The sequence below is a fragment of the Myotis daubentonii genome, chromosome 14, assembly GCF_963259705.1.
Source record: "Myotis daubentonii chromosome 14, mMyoDau2.1, whole genome shotgun sequence".
Lineage (NCBI taxonomy): Eukaryota > Metazoa > Chordata > Mammalia > Chiroptera > Vespertilionidae > Myotis > Myotis daubentonii.
Genome location: NC_081853.1, coordinates 55,729,558 through 55,749,155, shown reverse-complemented (window position 1 = coordinate 55,749,155; position 19,598 = coordinate 55,729,558). Strand labels below are relative to the sequence as shown.

The 19,598-nt window shown below is 47.6% G+C and overlaps 1 protein-coding gene across 2 annotated transcripts in view; it reads right to left on the bottom strand.

Moving 5' to 3' along the window:
• Nucleotides 1-19,598, bottom strand: part of CNTN4 (contactin 4) — a 405,422-nt gene that overhangs the window by 307,729 nt on the left and 78,095 nt on the right. For both annotated transcript variants that reach the window (XM_059664558.1, XM_059664559.1), the window contains exon 2: nt 3,212-3,267. The gene's annotated coding sequence lies outside the window, so the exon portion shown is untranslated. The remainder of the gene's footprint in view (nt 1-3,211; nt 3,268-19,598) is intronic.

The following is a 19,598-nucleotide window of genomic DNA, read 5'->3' as shown; positions in this document are numbered from 1 at the left end:
ATATTAGGTTAAGAATCATTATGGAGAACAAAAAGACTCATTCCATAAGGATCGAAGGTCGAGTCAGGAAGTTCAAGGGAATCTGATGCCCTGCATGACCAGTAGCCCCGTCACAGGACTGAGCAGTGACCCTGACCCTGACCCTCACTCCTCACCCTGGCCTTCCCTGCCTGGTCTCCATGGGGCCTCACATAGCTTGAATGCTTCACTGGTTTAGATGTCTCCCTGCTAGAGAGCAGATTGAAAGATCAGGGCCCTTACGCAATGTCTCTGCAGCCCAATCACTGGATCCTAAGTCAGGGGCCCGGAAATAGTTAGAGCCCAATAAATGCTTGTTGCGGGAACGGAGGGTCCAAAGGCCACCCACGCGGCTTGCTCCTTCCCTTTGTCCACAGGGATGGCCGGATGGCCCCAAGCAGCCTGGGGGTCACGGCCAGCGGGTCACTCAGCCAGCTTTTCATAGTGAAGATGACAGTCACCTGCTTGGCGTTACAATGTATCATACGCTCCCTGAATCCCTCAATGACCTCTCAGTGCCCACACTGCGATCGCCATTTCAGTCTTCCAAGCCAAAGCCAAAGGTGAAAGAATACATCTCCACTATATTCTACAGGAAAAACTCATCGATGATAAAAATGATGGACACAGGACATGGACATTTTCCGGCAGCGGCTTATTGTCTATTACATTCGGAAACGCCAGTGCGGACACATTTCAGTGTCAGCAACGGGGGTGTTCTCAGCTCCAACATCACCCCCAGGGTGTGTTAATGCTCCCCTCCGCACAGGTGGCCTCATCTGGGCAGGGAAAGGCTCCGGGAGCGGACTGCAGAGAAACAGAGAGTGTACAAACCCCGCTTTAAAAAAATATATATATATATTTTTTATTGACTTCGGAGAGGAAGGGAGAGAGAGAGAGAAACATCAATGATGAGAGAGAATCATTGATCAGCTGCCCCTTGCACGCCCCACACTAGGGATCGAGCCCGCAACCCGGGCAGGTGCCCTGTCGGGAAATCTAACCATGACCTCCTGGTTCATAGGTCGATGCTCAACCACTGAGCCACACTGGCCGGCTGCATGTGGTCCTTTATTGGCTGGATTCTTTCATTATCTTAGTTTTAAGGCTTGTACAGGGTGAAGCATCTATCAGCATTCATTTCTTAATCAATTTTAATTGGCTAATAACAAGATGAAAATACAGAAAGGAATGTGACCACCTTATCCCATTTGCTCCATGTGTGTAGGTTGGACTAAACTTTCTGGTATTAACAAAGCAACTTTAATTCATGCAAATCCATGTAGCGCGCTAGTCTCCACTTTACAGATGAGGTGGGGCGGGGGGGGGGGCGGGGGGCACACCCTCAAAGAGATTAGTTTATCTTCCCAAATATGGGAGCTAGGATTGGAGCACAGGGCTCTGAAAGCAACGACCGAATATGCCCACTTAGTAGATGGATATATGACAGGACCCCTCCGTGGCCCACTCAGCCGCTGGACCTACGATCCCCGGTGCACCAGGGACAGACTCGCAGAAGCCGAGCCAAGCTGGCCCGGTCCATCAGTTCTGCCGGCTCTGTCGGGGCAGCGAGGCAGCCAGTCAGAGGCCCGACGAAGGAGGCTGCCCAACCAGCACCGCCCTCGGATTCCGCGACACGTTCTTCACCCCGAAAGGAACCCTGGGCCCCGCAGCCAACAAGCCACAGCCTTCCCTCCCCTCGGTCCCCGGAGCCACTCACATCTGCAGAGGGAGGCGGCCGCCGCTGGCTGGAGCCCTCTGGCCCACATGCCGGCCCCAGGCCTCAACACCGCGCCTCAGGGCTGGGGGAGACCCAAGCAGCCGACCCGACATAGTCGGGGAGACAAGAGGTGATCACTGTTTTCAGCCTCGGGTCGGGGTGGTTTGTTACAGGGCGATACTAACTGGCACAGAAAAATGCCGCTCTCCACCTTGGCTCATGAGAAACATCAAAGGAATAAGTGAAATAGTTTTGTTCTAAATTTTTAAAATTCAGAGTGTTAAGAATAATCTTCCCCGAGAGTCAAAATCACACGCTAATACATGATGCCAACAATCCCTGTACCGAATAACTGAGTATTTCTATCTTGCTTGGCAGATAAGTTGGCCATCAAGAGATAATGATTGCACCTTTTAAAACAATTCAGCATTTTCCTGTGTGCGCACCAGTGGAATGAGCTCTCTCTCCACTGTGATGCCTAGTTTACCGCAGTCAGCGTGAACATCAGTCAAGGTCACTTTAAGGACAGATGCGGAGATGGATGAACTGTGTCCCCTTAAGAGCGATGTTGGAATCCTGATTCCCTGACCGCCAATGCGACCTTCTTTGGAGAAGGGTCTTTGCAGATGTGATCACGTCGGGACGAGGTCACAGTGGAATAGGGTGGCCCCTCACCCCATGACCGGTGTCCTTATAACAAGAAGGACATTTGGACACGACACGCAGGGGGACCGGGAGATCTGAGCGATGGAACTTCGAACAAGAAACACCAAGAACTGCGAGGACCAGGAGGTAGAGGAGGCCAGGACGGAGCCCCTCGGCGCCTTCAGGGGAGCCGGCCGCCTGCGCCTCGAGCTCAGACTCTAACCCACGGGACCGTGAGAGAGGAAATCCCTGTGCTCGATAACACCCAGTTCACGGTGCTTCCTGACAACCGCCTTGGGAAACCGACAGACACCCTTGCACAGACACGCTGCACGTTTGCAGATCTGTACCTTTCATTAAGGGAAACAACGTAGACAGATTATTCCTGAACGTTTCCCCCTGCAGTCCTGAGCATTTGTAGGGCTTAGTTAACTTCCTATTCCTGTGGACTTGACTCATGAAACATCCTCTCCTGTAAAACCATTTGCAAAACTGCAGCACCATTTACCTCATTCTCCTTCATTCCCAATACTCTTTCCATTACGCCAAACTCTGGAGTTTTAAATTCCGAAATTCATCAGAACCCAGAAAGGCTGCCTGAGGGAGCCCCCCGCAGAGAGACCTGGGAAAGGTCTTCTTTTCCTACGCGCAGGGTTCAGTGTACCTGTCACTGCCTTCACGAACTGCAGCCTTTCAGAAAACCACCACAAATGAGCTCATGGTGGCAATCTGTGCCGAAAAGTTGTTGCTGTGTGTTTCCATAGAAACTAAGCACGCCAACCAGAGGTGAAGGAACTGTGCGGAGGCTCTTCCCTGTGGGAAGCTTACCTTTCAGGGCAGTTCCTGGGGCCGCATGCTGTGCAGTGGCTGCATGTCAGTGATTCCTAGAATGAGAACAAAACACACAATTAGTACCTGTGCAAGTATAAATGAGCTCATCTGTATCAGATGCTAACTCTTCCCACTTTACAACGGGCTTAGGAGGAAATGAAAATCCAATGCAGCCGCTGGGGCCTTGGGGATTGATGGAGCCGCCCAGAGGGGCCAGGAGGCCAGGTCCTCCCTGCTCTGCCTCCCTCTGGCCACGTGACGTCCGACAACTCACCCCCAGCCTGTGTTAGTGGGAGGGCTCCAGGAGCCCAGGAGACCTGGTGGCGGTCAGATTCAGTAAAAAGAAACAATCTCCTCAGAAGGCACTTTCCAGAGGGTTTAAAATCATGAAATGGTGAGCAAGGGAGGAGGAGACACCCGTGGTTCTTGGTATTTATCTAAATATGTAAAATGAGGGTAACGGTACCACAAAACAAACTCTCCCCATAAATACGGCATTATCTGTCCTCTTAAGGCGACCAAGTTAAACTTAAATTGCAAAATAATTTTGCACCTGAGAGTATTTTCCCCTGAAGCAATAGTTTTTCCCCTCTCAGGAAAATATACACACAATATTACCAAGAATAAATGCATATATTCATACCTCCATGTTTATGTGTAGGTGTGTGTCCTCTAAATGAGTTTCTACTGTACATAAATTTACATGTGAGTAAAGTCATTGTCTTGAGGTATTTTTACAATTGAAAATATCACTAATGTAGATGTATATGTAGATTGGCCACTCAGAAATATCATTAATTATACAAGTCTAGTCTAACTTCCATTTACGTGTAGCTTTCAATGAAAACGGATTCACTGTTCCTCACTGGAAACACTGCCCAACCACTGTGTTACAAAGTGTTACAAAGTGAAGTAACCGAATGTGCCTGTTACCATGTGATCCCTACGTGACCATGTGGCGTGGGCAGAGATGTAGCATGTTTACAAGCAGGAACCCACTAGGGCAGTAACTTATTTATAACGCATATAAAACAAATGGGCACCCCCGTGTTACCATTCTCTCTTCTCTCTGGGTGGCCTCCCCAAGTACCGGGCCCCTAGCATAGGCCATGGACATGCACTCTGAATGAACCAATGCTACTCTAGTTCAGAGAGGTCACTGTGCCTTGGGTTAAGTGAAAATGAAGGTCAGTCACGTCACTAAGGGTCATAAGACACGCTTCTCTCCTGACAGACAGCCTGGTGACAGAGCAGAGCTGGATGTGAACGATTCCAGAGTTTATAGGACCGCAAATGTCCTTCTTAACCACGCCGATATGTCAATCTCCAAGTGGGAATGGGAGATAGTAGCTCGGACAGAACCAAGCCTTCAGAGACAATCTATCACAAGGCCAAATAGAAACCAAGAATAAAGTTAAAACTGATATGAATAAAAACTAAAATAATGGTACTGAAAACACAGGCTATTAAAATTACAGTGACCCCATGCAAGGGAAAGGAATTTTGGAACCTGATCTAATAGCATGGCCCTTTAGACATCACAGAAGTCAGCATTCTGGATGGCTGCTCCGCCCCATCACTTGGGAGAGCTTGTTTGAAAGCCCTCAGCAGTCTGTGGGTCAGACTCTCACTGTTTCCATCTAAACATAAGGAACTGGAGGGTTTTGTTGTTTTGTGTTGTTTTGTTAATCCTCACCTCCAGGTATTTTTCCATTGATTTTTAGAGAGAGTGGAAGGGGGCGGGAAGAGGGGTGGCAGGGGGGAGAGAGAAACATTGATGTGAGAGAAACATTGATTGGTTGCCTCCTGCAAACACCCCAACCAGGGCTGGTGATGGAGCCTACAACCCAGGTTCATGCCCTTGACCGAAATCGAACCCGGGACCTTTCAGTCCACTGGCCGACACTCTATCCACTGAGCCAAACTAGCCCGGGCTGGTGTTTTAATGAACTCTCCCAGGGCCACGTGGCTCACCCTGGGTGCACACACGCTGACCCCCGATGGACCCGACTCCTGAGTGGGAGCTGTTTTACGGCTAAGTGATCCAGGGTTGTTCCAAGCCACGTTTCACAACTGGGGCGATGCTTCGAACAAATAGATGTTTATGAGGGAGATAAGAATTAATGTGCCTTGTGAACAGAAATGGGTCCCCTCAGGGCTGTAAGGGGAATGGCGGAGCCAGAAGGGTCCACGTATCTGGCATTTCCCATTCGGAGAGTCGAGCAACCCAAGGCCTCCACGTGGATTCATTCGCCATTTGTGTCAGACTTCTCCCCGGAGAGGCTAACGGGGGCCGGTGCTGCAGAAATGAAAATATTTTACGAACGAGAGCGTACCTAGGATGCTCTAAAAAGGGTTTCGCTGTTGCGATTGTAATTATTCTTAATTATAACCGCTGTTCCCTTTAGAGCTAGGAAACTCCGGGAGCGCCTGTGCGATTTGCTCAGAGAGAAAGACCGATAGTAATCAACAAAGAAATGATCAACCGAACGTAGACTCCTGCATAATAGTTTCAGAGTCAGCAGCGTGGACGGTTCTGAGCTCACGTGGATACTGGCCTCGGGATAACCCATGGCAGCCAAACGTGACACAGGAAACTGGCGACGGTAATCCTTACGCGCGTGGCAAATTACAGTGAAATACTGACTGGCGTCTTGTATAAAATGTACGCGCCATTAACCTTAACGACACCGATAAAGCTCACAATGAAGGTCAACGACAAGAGCAGGTGTCCACCTGGGACACGGGAAATGTCCATTAACGCTACGGTAACATGGGGCGTAGGTGTTAAACGGGAAGGGTGACTGAAACCAAACATTAAACCCAGGGTGACACAGGAGCCATGAATTTGGGCACATAAGCTCCCCTCGGCCAGGACCCCCTGCCCTATGCCACCGAGGATGTTTCCTATGATGTGTGAATTAGTTTTCTTGTTAAAAAAAAATGTTTTTATCATTTTTACAGAGAGAGAAGAAGCGAGAGGGAAAGAGAGAGACACTGATCAGCTGCCTCCTACACACACTGTGGGGATGGAGCCTGCAACCGGGGCATGTGCCCTGACCGGGAATTGAACCAGTAACCTTTTGGTGCATGGGTGGCACCCAACCAACTGAGCCACGCCGGCCAGGGCTGACTAGTTTGCTTATCATGCAGCTCTGTCTACAACATGAACACGTGTCATACGTGTTGAAAGATAGCAAAGCATTTTAGAGCTTGAAGGGTCAGGGGAGAAAACTCAGTCCCACGTCACAGTGGAACCAAATACCCAGCCCGATGGTGGGCTGCAGGCCATGGCTCGGTGCCTCCGTCTAACGCTCCCGCCACAGTTCCATCCCCGCGGCCCTCGGATTTTTGTTCCCACTGCTCTCTCTTCGCTAAGGCACCTTCTGCCTTCGTTCTCTGAGGTAAAGATCGGGGAAGACCAACTTTTCAAATAAAATAGAGGTAAAAACGCCAAAAATGTGGATTTTGATGAATACCCAAAATGCTCTTGAGCTCTTCCTTGAAATTTGAAAACATTATTTAGTTATTTTTTATTATTAATATAAATGAGGCCTTGGAAGAGTTGAACTCTCTTTTGATAAGTCTCCTCTCTTTGAAGAAGCCAAAAAGGATTTAGGCTTTCAGACCCAAAAATGTGGTTTCTAGGCATTGCTCACGCAGCTTCCTGTCCCTCTGGCATATCTCTGCATATCCCAGATGTCTAAGATCACAATGGTGCTACTTCTCTTATGTGGCACTTGTGAATATGAAGTAATATACATAAAATGCTTGGGAAAACAACTATTATTTTCCCCCTTCCATTGAATCTTCCCTCTTTCATTGGAGGAGTATAAACAAATTGCAACATTTAGGATCGTACTAACAGGCAGCGACACGTGGATTTCCAAGACTATGTTACGACAAGAGAGAGCTTCAGGAGCCTGCCCATGCCACAGACAGACAACTTCAACACGCGAAACAAAGCGCTCGCCTGCACACAGATCGGACCATGCCCCCCTCCGCATCCTCAATTAGAACAGAGAATCCGTGGCTCTCACATACAGGGAGGGGCGATTATACAAAAACCTGGTTAATCTTAGAAATGCTTCAAGGGGGAGAAGTACAGAGACATCCTGTGCAGGGGAAAGACCCTGGCGTGTGGAAAGACACTTGGGTGTAGCTCACCATTCCTGAGGGAGGCAGGTGTGTCTCCAGCCCAAGGCAGCTGCTTGCCCAGATCCTATCTGGTGAAGGACTGACTCACAGGACCAAGTATCGATATGCTCACCCACCTGCTGTTCACCTATCAGATCACCCCATCCAAGATTAACATTCAAATTAACTTTGACCTCCAGGTAGAGAAGTACCAAACAATGGGAGATGAAGTCTGATGACTAAGTGTCGGAAGGGAGTTCTGGGAGTCATCCCGCAGACGCCTGCACCAGTTGATGCACCAGGCCAGTGGTCGGCAAACTGCTGCTGGGCAAACTGCGGCTCGCGAGCCACATGCAGCTCTTTGGCCCCTTGAGTGTGGCTCTTCCACAAAATACCGACTTCTGCGCACGGGCCACGAAGTTTCAATCGCACTGTACGTGCACGCCCGCACGTGGTATTTTGTGGAAGAGCCACACTCAAGGGGCCAAAGAGCTGCATGTGGCTCGCGAGCCGCAGTTTGCCGACCACTGCACCAGGCGGATGACTTTGAACAGTGCATCTTCTTGGGAGAAAGGGATGCCAGCTCCCTGGGCTGTGGGAGCTGAGAGCACACGTGGAGCCTTTTAGAGAAATGACTAGCATGCTGTGTTTGGTTTGCTGTCTCCCACCTTGCATTTTACAAACTGTATCTAAGCATGGACGATAACAGCCCCAATTCCTTTCACAGCAGCCGCGCTGTGTGAGAAAAATTGACAGATTAACCGGGAAAACAGCTCCCACATCACCGGGAGCTCTGACTGCCCTTAGAACAGACCTGTGGGCAGGAATGCCCGGGTGACGTACCATCCATCAGCCGGTGGGGGACGCCTGTCCTCGGGATCTGGGTGGCGGGGGAGGCCCATCTTGGAACCACAACCTGTCACTCCGGGTGAGGATAAGGATCTGGCCCTGAAAAGTAGGTATTGATTTTCCCGGGTCTTTGGGTCATTATTTTGATGAATCCTCTTGCTGCTGCTGCTACTTCTAACAAACAGACTGCACTCACCACACTGGTCCTCACGTAAATGAATGAGGCTCGGCTCAATGCAGCGCCAAGTGCTTCCCAAATGAGATCCACCGATCACCGAGCTTAGAAAGGCAGACTTCTCTCCTTTATGGCTCTGCCAGCTCTGGATTCGGCTGGCAGAGCCACTTACACAGCACCCGGCAGGGTGTTAGGGAAACACTCCCCATGTGGGCCATACGAGCACACTGAAGAAACAGGTAGGCTGATTTTATGACACCTATGTCAGTGATGAGTGGCCCAGAGTTCCGACGTCCTCCCTAAGGACAGAGGTCATCAGGAAGGGCACGGAGGGGGAAAGAAGTCCTAGGAGTGAAACTAGAGGAGAGACACACTGGATCAACCTCCGTTTAATTTGCATGAGGTTGTCTTTTTTTGAACGATTTACTTCTAAAGTTTTCATTAATATGCACTTGAAAGATAACAATGGATAAACCTTGGAAAGGGTATGTGCTATGTGCGTGCTATTGGAAAGATGGGATATGACAAGCAATGTTTTATGCCACATGTATGAATGAAATGAATAAAAACAGCCTCACAATGGACCATAGCTCCTGCCTGCTTCACAGCATTCCCGTAGGAGAAGGGCTGTCAGAATATTCAGTATAAACCAGAGTTCTTACGTGTTTATTACAACTATTTAATTATCAGCAACCTACACTTGGAAACTCTCCTCCAATCATCCAGTATAAATTGAGTTTCTATAATTTTTCAAGTAAAATAGATTAAGGATGGGAATATGTCTCAAAAATAGCCTGGAAACGGACGACCTTTTCAAAACCAAAATTACTGTCAAACAGATGAGTACACAGAGACTGTTTAATATCTGCTTACTGAAAATTCACCAAAAATTCTATTGTTATTTTTATCCATCAGTTTCTCATTTTCACCATTTATCATGAGGTATCAAAGTAAAAAAGGAAGCTCTGTGTCATACTAAAACGATAATCACATCTCCAAAGTTAAACGGTTGCTATAACTCATAGTTTGCCAGTCACCCAAGGTAAATGCTCACCACTGATAATGCCAATGTGAATCCAAGCCTCCAGGTCCAGATCTACAAACTACTACAACCTAGGACGACTCCGAATTGGCTAAAGATAGGCCAGTCCAGGGTAGCCCCACATGTGCTCTGGTCCTAGATTTAGGGAGCGTCTCACCTTGTCCTCACAAGGAAGAACGGATGAGTCTCATTCATAAGGGCACGAATCCCACTCCTGGGGGCTCCACCCCCATGGCCTAATCAACACCCACGTCCCCACCTTCTAATCCATCCCCTTGGGGATTGGGTTCAACATATAAGTTTTGGGGGACACAGACACTCAGGCCACGGATAGCACTGTGTGTGGCCCCAGTTCTTCAGAGGTTCTAGAACCACCCCCACCCCGTGCTGGCGTTGGTTCAGCGTGTCAGACTTGGCCCCCGGAGCCCTCAGGCAATGCTGCCGCATAGAGGACATTTACCAGTTGTTCCTCTATGTCTGGGTTCTGAAGCAATTTTGTTACATAGATTTTCACGTTGATTATTCATATGAAGTGGTTGGTCCATGAAAACGGCAGCCCAGGTCTCCCAATGGGGATCACTGTGATACATTTGATAGTTCTTTCTTTGAGGGGGGCAGGGTATTATTTTGTTTCTTAATATATTTTTTACTTGAGTTAACTTAGATGATTTGTATTGCTCAAAAAAATCATCCATTTCTTTAACACCTTTAATCTCTTCTGTATTGATAGAGCCCCCTTGTAATTACTGATTACAATGTACTAGTATGTAACATAATTATAACTAATTACCAATTCAGTGTGTGCGCGTGCGCTTTCCTTGTTTTTTTTCTGCATAAGAGTAGTTAATAATGTTTGCCAGTAACCGCTCTTAGATTTATCTATTTCCTGGTTTGTGTCATTTAATAATTTTTGTCAATACTTTCCTGACTCCTATAGCTTTGACTTATTATCTTTTCTAACCTTTCAAGTTGAATATCAGTTTATTTGTAAATGTTACAGGGTGAAATGGTATTTAAAGCTATACATTTGCCTGGAATACGACGTTGGCCCTGCCCCATGGACTTGGGCATGCAGTGCTTTTATTTTGTTGTGCTCTTAATAGTGTGTGACTCTAGTGTTTAATTTCAGTTCTTCTTATATCAATGACCACAGCACACTCACCAACACAGTCTCCCTCAGATACACGTGTAAGGAAACATGCAACTACCACCACCCCAAATCCAGAAGAGCCTAACTACCTGGCTTGGGTCAACTCATCTGAAAACATGGGTCTCTCTAACATTTAGGAAAAAGTCATGCATTTTCCTAAACGTATGTTCCTTGTACTCACAAAGGACAGCAAAGCACTCATATTCCAGAAAGCACAGTTTGTTATTTGAAAGGAGTGACCCATTGGGGCATTCTTAGCTTTCACAGCGAGATCGGTGCGGAGCATCACACAGACGCCAGGGTCCCCCAGGAGGGACAGCCTCCTGGCTCGCTGGGATGCGGAATTTCCTGGGGATCCTTGTAATGAACTGGCCGATGACTGAGGGGTCTGTCTCTTCCAGAAAAGCAAGGCCAACAGCTCAGTGTGAATGCCTACAACAGGCCCCTATAGCCACTTATTTTTCCTGCATGCTCTATGTCCAACGTTGCTCGCCACATTTCTTCAGGGGGATGAAAAAGAGTTTCTACAAACATTTCCAAAGCCCAACAGCGGGAGGGGAAGTGAGGGACTAGACAGTGGTTTGTAAACCCTCCACAGCCCGCTGGCCACAGCAATTTGTTCTGCTTCACTTCGGAGGGAAAGCGCAACCCTATCTTGCACCCGGAAAGAGATAAACACCAGAATATTGCACGAAATGCATTCTTTACTTTTACCTTTAGCTTAGAAATAATAGTGTTTCCTCACAGTCTGCAGGCCCTCCATATTTTAAATTCGTTTTCATCATCCTTCAGTCGATACCTAGCAAGTGAAGGCACTCCACCAGATACACCTCTTCCTTAAGCGCCCTCCAAACGCCCGCAGCTCCGGAAATGCCTGAGGGCGACCGGACAAGTGCTGTTATCCTTAAAGGCAGGACAAAGTGTCCTAAGAAGGCACGGGGTTGCTCAGAAAACATATTTCTGTCAACTACTCTTCATACTAGCAATTTCCTAAACAATCACCTACGCGTACAGGTCTCCCCAGTGTTATGAACGTGCAAGAGCCTCTCTAGACGTGAGAAGGCGGCTGGGTGGACGGCAGGGGAGGTGCAGACGCCGCCTCCCTGGGCATCCTGGGGCCCTGGAGACAGCCCGGACCCGCCTTCCTGCTGGGGGACCAGGAAGAGCATCCAGCAAGTGCTCTCACAGGTGTGCGCCTGCGTCTCCATCAGGCCTTTCAACCACACCATCCGCCCTCCGCCCTCCGCCCTCCTGGGACTGAAAGGAGGTTGGCAGACACTCAGAGCATCAAGAGAAAGAAAACCCCCCAGTTGCAGCCTCTGGGAAGGGCCTCTCTATGCCTCCTGTCAAATATGTTTCTGTTTGAGATATTTCTTCAATGGTTCCAAGAAAACAATGAAGCAAATTGAAATCAATATAAAATTGCAAATCAAAATACTATTCTAAGGCTGACCGCAAGACAGAAGCTCCGGGAGTATTTCACACCAAGGGGTGGGGGGGACACCCATCCCCACTCAGCCCCGGCCCCTGCTCTCTGAGGGGACTGCGCATCACTCCAGGCTGTGGGGTGGGGGAAGGGCGGGCGGGATCAGGAGCAGGGAACAGCCTTCAGTCAGAAACCCACTGCATGTTCCCAGACCCAGGAAGACCCTGCCCCAATTTCAGGGGGGAGGACACCCGTGATTTTCATTCGTTCTGCTTCTCTGGCTCTGATATTTCCATTCTAGCCCGCAGCCCTCAGCTGCTATTTTTCATTCTTTAGGAAGGAAAACAAGTGTGCGAAACAGGAGGAGAGAGTCAAGAGAGACATTGTGTTTATAAATCAAATGTGAAAATTTCAAAACACATCGAGGGCTCGGAAAGGCAGGCGGAATGGCCTTCGCCGGCGAGCTAACCAGATCTGCGCACTCAGGCACTGGCAGCGAGAACGGTTTATAGCATTTCAATTGCCATCCTTTATAGCTACCGGGTGATAGAAAACAAGTGGGAGCAGAGAGAGAGCAAGGTCTGTGTGAAGGGGTACGGAACTCACGTCCACAGAGCGTCATGGTAAGTGCAGTTAAACATCCAGGGGCACCCAAGGTCTCACGGGCGACTGGAAGGCCGTCTGGAGACCGGGAGACGACCACGAAAGGGAGCAGGTCGAGGAGGGCCTATGAGGTCAGAGGTTAGCTCCAGCAGGAACATGAAAAGTAAGGACAGTGTGTGATGAGGCAGAAGGTGCTGGAAGGAAAAGCGGGGGTGCAACCCTGGGGCTAGAAATGTCTCTCCAGGCTCATTGTAACTCCCAGGGGACATTGCTTTCAGGAACAGGGAGCGGCGGCCCTTCTGCATTGCTCACCCCGGGACATGTTGTATTGACCGCAAAGTACTGCTTATAGGGATCCCAGAGCGCCACCGCGCAGCCACAGAGAACCCTGACCTGGAAAAGGGGTTTCGCAATCAGCATGGGAAAACCTTCCCTGCAATGAAAGAACAGCGTCAAGATCTGAAACAGCGGACGGCTCTGCGCAGGAAATGAACGTCCAGGCCACAGAGCCTCTGAGAAATGGTCCTGCAGGCGATTCCACCTGCGCACGGGGAGTGAAGAATGGCTTCCTTATGGGTCTCCTAATCTTTTTAGAGCACTAGTCCCACCCCGACGACAAGCTGTGCATGCATAAATAAATAACAGCATCCGTGTCCCATTGGCCAACCCCTCTTGTTTTATAGCCTCTTTGATGTTTTTGAAACATGCGATCTCAACAGACGACCTCACGGGAACAGTGCTGCCCAGCCCCGGCCCCCAGACGAAGGCCCGCACTGCTTCCTCACTTCTGTCAGCTAAACACCCGGCACTCTGGGGCTTTGTGGGACACATCGCTTGTTGGGTCAGATGACAGGATAGGACAGAGTGGACTCTTTGCTGTCGTCATTTTCCTAATTACCAAGGCCAGCAGTGTTTCATCTAAATTATGCCATGAATCCAAGCGAGAAGATTCTCAGTATCTTGCTCATAAGAGCTGGAACACCCTCTTCTCCCATCATAATCAATGTCAAGGGTCACGTAAAACACAAAGACGCGCTAATAGAGTCTGGCTTTAAACGGGTTTCACTGAATGTAAAGGGTGCAGATTAATAACCCAGCTAATACCTTCCAATTAGATACTTATTCATTTTTCTTTAAATATATTATCCACCTTAGGGCCAGAAAATTTGTAACATCTAATATCGTAACAATGTACATAACTGCTACAGAAGCCGTAAGATAATACATTTCATTTTATGTGACTGATGACACAAACAGATATCCAGATCTGGACTTTTAAAGTAACTGTTTTCTAAGATAAATTTTATACCTGAGACTGTGGTTCCCAACTCCTAATGGCACTATGCGTCTCACCTATGAATATGTAATCTAGGTTTATAGGGAAATTGAATAAAATTTAACATGCCGTAATCAAATTTCTTTTATAAAGAAAATCCCCAAAGGTGATGCTTTATTGTTATACTAAGTATACTTGCCACACAGTAGTCCGAGGAGCCAATCTACTCTGAAAACTTGGTGAAAATACTTTCCTTCTCTTCCTGCAACTCAGACAGTGAGACACTTGAGCTTGGGATTCAGCTGAGGGGAGCTGAGGGCAGGTAGAGGTGAGGTCTAGCGCTCCCCCCAGGTCTCCTTGCCAACTACACACACCTCCAGGCTGGACCCCAGGTGCCTCTGGGACTCTGAGACCAGGCTTGGAGCTGTCCTACCCGCTAGTGCTGAAAGTCAGCTGAGCTGTCCAATTTGCCAGGAGCAAAATGCCTCCCATGGTTCCTTGGCTACCAGTCAGCCTAAGGAGAGGCAGAGGCAGTGGAGAGCTGTAGTTAAAAGAGCATGCATTAACATCCTTGTACTGATACATGGCTACGTAAAATGTACAGCCATATGGTGAGGTATTTTCACAATAAAAATCACGGTTATATGTCGCAACATGAATGAACCTTGAAAATATGATGCTGATTGAAAGAAGTCCTTCACAAAGCCCACGCATTGTCTGATTCCACTGGTAGGAAACGTCTAGAATAATCTGCAAATCTACAGAGACAGGAAGTAGTTCAGTGCTCGCCTGCCGCTGGGGTGACTGAACGGGGAGAAGGCAGAGCTTGCTCCTTGAGTACAAGGTTTTCAGGGGGTAGCAATAAAAATATTCTAAAATGGACTGTGGTGATGAATCAATATAATTATTCTTTGCTGCAAATATACTAAAAACCATTAAATTGCACACATTAACAGGTGAACTGAGTGGTAGGTAAATTATATCCCAATAAAACTGCTATCTTTTAATAAGACCCTGGATTTATGGCGTGGCTATGCCACTGAGCAGCTCTGGAATGATGGGAGAGCTACCTCCATTCACCGGATCGTACTTCTTAGGGTTGAAGAGTAATTGTTATACTTGGAAGATGGTTAGGACAGTGTCTCACACAACAAAGATGAGCTTTTGTGATGCTGACCGGAGCGCCTTCTTCAGGTGGCTCCTGCAGCTGGTGGCTGCCGCTGTATGGCTTGACACACAAGTGGCCACAAAAGGGCACAGCACTGTCCTAAACCCCACCCGCGCGTTAATTCTCCGACATTAACAAAACACACACTGTGCACTTGGCATGTCGGGTGCAAATGAAACTCCAGAGGGACTAATATGCTTATGGATGCGACACCCCACTGTTTCACTAGATGCTCCTCCCCAGGGGATGAGGCAGCCCACTGGTGGGTGGGGGGAGGAGCCCTACATGGAGCAGAAGCCAATGGCGGTGACCTGGTTCCCAGGGTTCCAGGCCAGAAAACAAACCTGAGCACACAGGATCGCATTCCGAAATAAGTGTGGAGTGACTTCAGGTGAGGTATACCAGTTAGCTCAAAGCAACATTTCCCCATGACACAGTTTTATTAAGTTATTTTTAAATGACATGACCAGATCATTCACGGGCTTACAATGTAGAACTTAATGCTCCATTTCTTCCTCCAGCTTCCCACACCACATTTCTTTCACAAACAAAATACCGAAATGAATGAGTTCAATGATGATACAGAACAGTGATGGCGAACCTTTTGAGCTCGGCGTGTCAGCATTTTGAAAAACCCTAACTTAACTCTGGTGCCGTGTCACATATAGAAATTTTTTGATATCTGCAACCATAGTAAAACAAAGACTTACATTTTTGATATTTTATATATTTAAATGCCATCTAACAAAGAAAAATCAGCCAAAAGAATGAGTTCGCGTGTCACCTCTGACACACGTGTCATAGGTTTGCCATCACTGATACAGAATAAACATACACACGCTGGTAGGATTCGTAACAAGAGGCTCCAACAATACTCCTCTTAGCCATTACAGACGATGGCTTGATGTTTTAGGCGACTTCTGTTAAGGAGATAACTGATCTGTGGAAACTGGAAGTGAATTTGAACATTTAATTATCAAATGGCTTAGAGGTTTTTTTTTTTTTTAATGCCAGCCTGAAATGCATGCTGGCGGCCTCAGGTGCCTAAGAAATAGAAGTGGGCTCCGGTGCCCAGGCTGATGTGAGAGCCCTGTGGGTGCGCACCTGTGTCCGCCACCCCGGACTCCACAGTCCTGTGCCCAGGACCCTGTATCCTTCCCTCAGTGGCCTGCTTCATCTTGCCCTGATCACAATCTCTGCTCAAGGCTGACGATCAAATTCCTTTCAAATTAAAAGGAATAAAGCACAAGCTGAAGCTGCTAAAAAACTGCCATCAACAAAAAGGTCAAGGCCCCCGGCAGGAGGAAGAAGCGACGTTCTTCTCTGGTCTGCGATCAGATTCATTTCCGATCCAGAGCAGAACCATTTCCAGCCGCAGCTTTTTCCTAACTCGCAGTCAGGCATCCGGCAAGCTTCCTTAACCCAATCTTCTGTGGCATTGGTTGTGTCTTATAAAATACCTGCGTGCCAACCAGATTTATAAAAATGCATTTATAATTTAATAAATGGCTAAGACAGATTATTCATGAGCACATCTAATGCAGACTATAATCATCTAAATTGATATGGATTTTTGTTTTCCTCCCGATTGCAAAAGTAATTAGTGTTTGCTTACAAAGTCCTTTATTCTACAGTAATGGGCACTACACATACATCTGTATGCATCTGAGATTTCAGCATTACCACTGGAGGGCGAACATTCGATAGCGGGACATTTGGGGGATTTATGTATTTCAATTTGCAATGAAATCAATGAAGGGTCAAGGACACATCCAGGTGGCTTAGCCCAAATCCGGATTTGAGGGCTAATACGGACGTTTGGAAAATGATTATCCACCAAGTCGTTCCCGCCTGCAGGTGGACCCAGGTACTGTTGGAAAGCCACCGAATGGGCAAGTCTTCCTGCTATGTTCAGGTTTTTCTGATAAAACATTTTATTTAAAAAAATAAAAGAAGGTTTACGGACTAAGTAGATCCTGATCCTCTCTCGGGGTAAATGGAAAAAGCGAACAGCTCGAAATGAGACTGTTAGTTCCACTGTTTGGGCTCAGAATAAACACCCACTGGCAGCAATTTCGAGGCCCTGGCTCTGAGGAAGGAGTGTTGCTTCAGATACAAGTTGCAAAAGTTCCCACATAATTCCCCCAGCTATTGCGGAGCTCTGCACACACAGCTCCGCCCTGCTGCCGACTCCATAGGGTTGCCTCTTCCAAAAGGTCACGTAGTTGGCGTCAGACAGCAGGTGGCCTTTCTGGATGGTCTCCTTTCACTTAGTCACATGCATTTAGGTTCCTCCACGTCTGTTCCTGGCTTCGTAGCTCATTTCTTTTTAGTGCTGCATAATATTCCACGGTGTGGATGGACCACAGTTTAAGATCCAGTCACCTGCGGCAGGACATGCTGTTGGCTTCTAAGTTCTGACAATGACGGATAAAGCTGCCCTGAAAATCCACGTGCTAGGTTTTTTGTGGGACACATTTTTAAGTCCTTTGGGTAAATACCAAAGAGCCTGATTGCTGGATTACTAGCTTTTAAAATATGAATGAAAAAGGATTTAGAATTCATTCTCCATTATGTTTCATAAGAGGAAGGGGCAGACAGGGGTACAGAAAGAAGGGTGTGGGGGAGGATAAGGGGGGGGGGAGAACACAGTTTTAATTCCCATTTGTTTCGAGGGCCTTTTGAAACATACAGAATGTAATTAGGAAACTACCCTCTCAGAATGCAAAGTTAATTAGATAATTAGTTGAGCAATAGATGAGGTACTGCATATTAAAAAATTAATATACTAATTCTGAGTAATTCTAACGATAGGGACAGAAGCCAGGTTTCAAATACCAAGAAAAAGGTGGAGACGAGACTTTATTTTGACGGAGACAATGCAATGAAGCCAGCCCTGTCAGAGAAAGCTAACATTGGGCATCTGTCACTGCTTTGATATATAAAGTGGGACAGATACACATTTAAAGATGGTTTATTGCTAATTACGTCCTCCTTTTATTTTTTTATTGTTTTATTGCTTAAAGTATTAAAAGAGTATTATATATGTCTCCTTTTTTCTTACATCCTCCTTTTAGAGCAGTGGTTCTCAACCTTGGCTGCACATTAGAATCACCTGGGAATCTTTTTAAAATCCTGATTTCTGGGCCTCATCCTCTGGAAATTCTGTTTCTTTGTTATGGGGTGGGGCCACAACATTAGTAACAAAGAAACAGAATTTCCGGAGGATGGGGCCCAGAAATCAGGATTTTAAAAAGATTCCCAGGTGATTCTAATGTGCAGCCAACGTTGAGAACCACTGCTTTAGAGTCAGGTCAACACATTCACTTAGCACTAAATTGCTCACTCAACCAATAGCTACTCAGTGTCCAGTTGGTACCAAGCACTGCTCAGCTGCTGCGGACACAGGCCTCAACCTGGGTCCAAATTGCCTGGTCTCATAAGCTTACGTTCATGTACCCACAGCCCGGAAACAAACGTAACACATAAGGAAAGTACACAGTGTGACAGAAGTCGGAAACACTGTGGGGATTCGCTGGGTGGGGTTACATTGGACAGAGGATCGCGGGAGCAGCTGTTTTATATAAGTGGGTGGGGTAGGCTGCACTTAGAAGGTGAGATGTAATGTGTGTGTTTTCCCCCACTGCGTTCTTTTTAAAGTGGCAACATACACTCTTAGCAAAACCTTCAACACTTCTGTAATGTCTGAAGTAATTGTTAAAGCATCAAAATATTTAACATCATTTGACAATATTCTACAGTACGATTTATACAGCTGACTAGATTTCTTTCTGATGGAAATTTCAAAATCACACCAGAGGAGCTGCCTGTCCTACTTTCTATTTAGATATAAATTACACAGCATCCTGTGTACTCTGATAGCTGCCAATAATATGTTATTTGATACCTCCAGTCTGGAAAACGCGCAAGGACGATGGACGGCATGGCCGCTGGCATTCAGAGCACCTTACCCTGACTTTGCAGCGAGACTTCCATCTCCCCTTTGTCAGCAGGAGCTCTGGGGGGGGGGGGGGAATCATCCTACAAGTGCTCTGATGCCCTGCTCCTGTCGGGGGGGCACACCTTGGGAAACTTAGCGAGCCTGGGGGACACATCCCAGTTGGGAATCCAGCCCGGGTTCAGGTGGCGAACAGCAGAGCCCAGGGACAGGCAGTGGCCCGATGCACCAGGCAGGCAGGCGAGGTCGCCCCAGTTCATCTGTCACAGGGAAGCGCAGATCCTCCCGTGCCTGTGGGTGGGTGGAGACGCCTGCTTATCACACCCCAATTAGCCACCTAATTTCCTCCTTGCGTGTAAAACGGGAGCGAGGCGCGGATTCTCACCCCGGAGATGAGAGTTTAAGGTTGACATATTCCAGGGACTCCTGTCTCCTACGTCCTACACATTTTAACTTTACACAGAATGTCATTTGCACGCATGTGGCGGATGAAGGAGATAAAGGAGTTGCAAAGTACCTCAGAAAGGACTGAGATTTTCAAGACTAGGTGTTCGTTTTCCTCCCAGCGATACACTTATGCGCTAAAGGTACAGAGGAGAC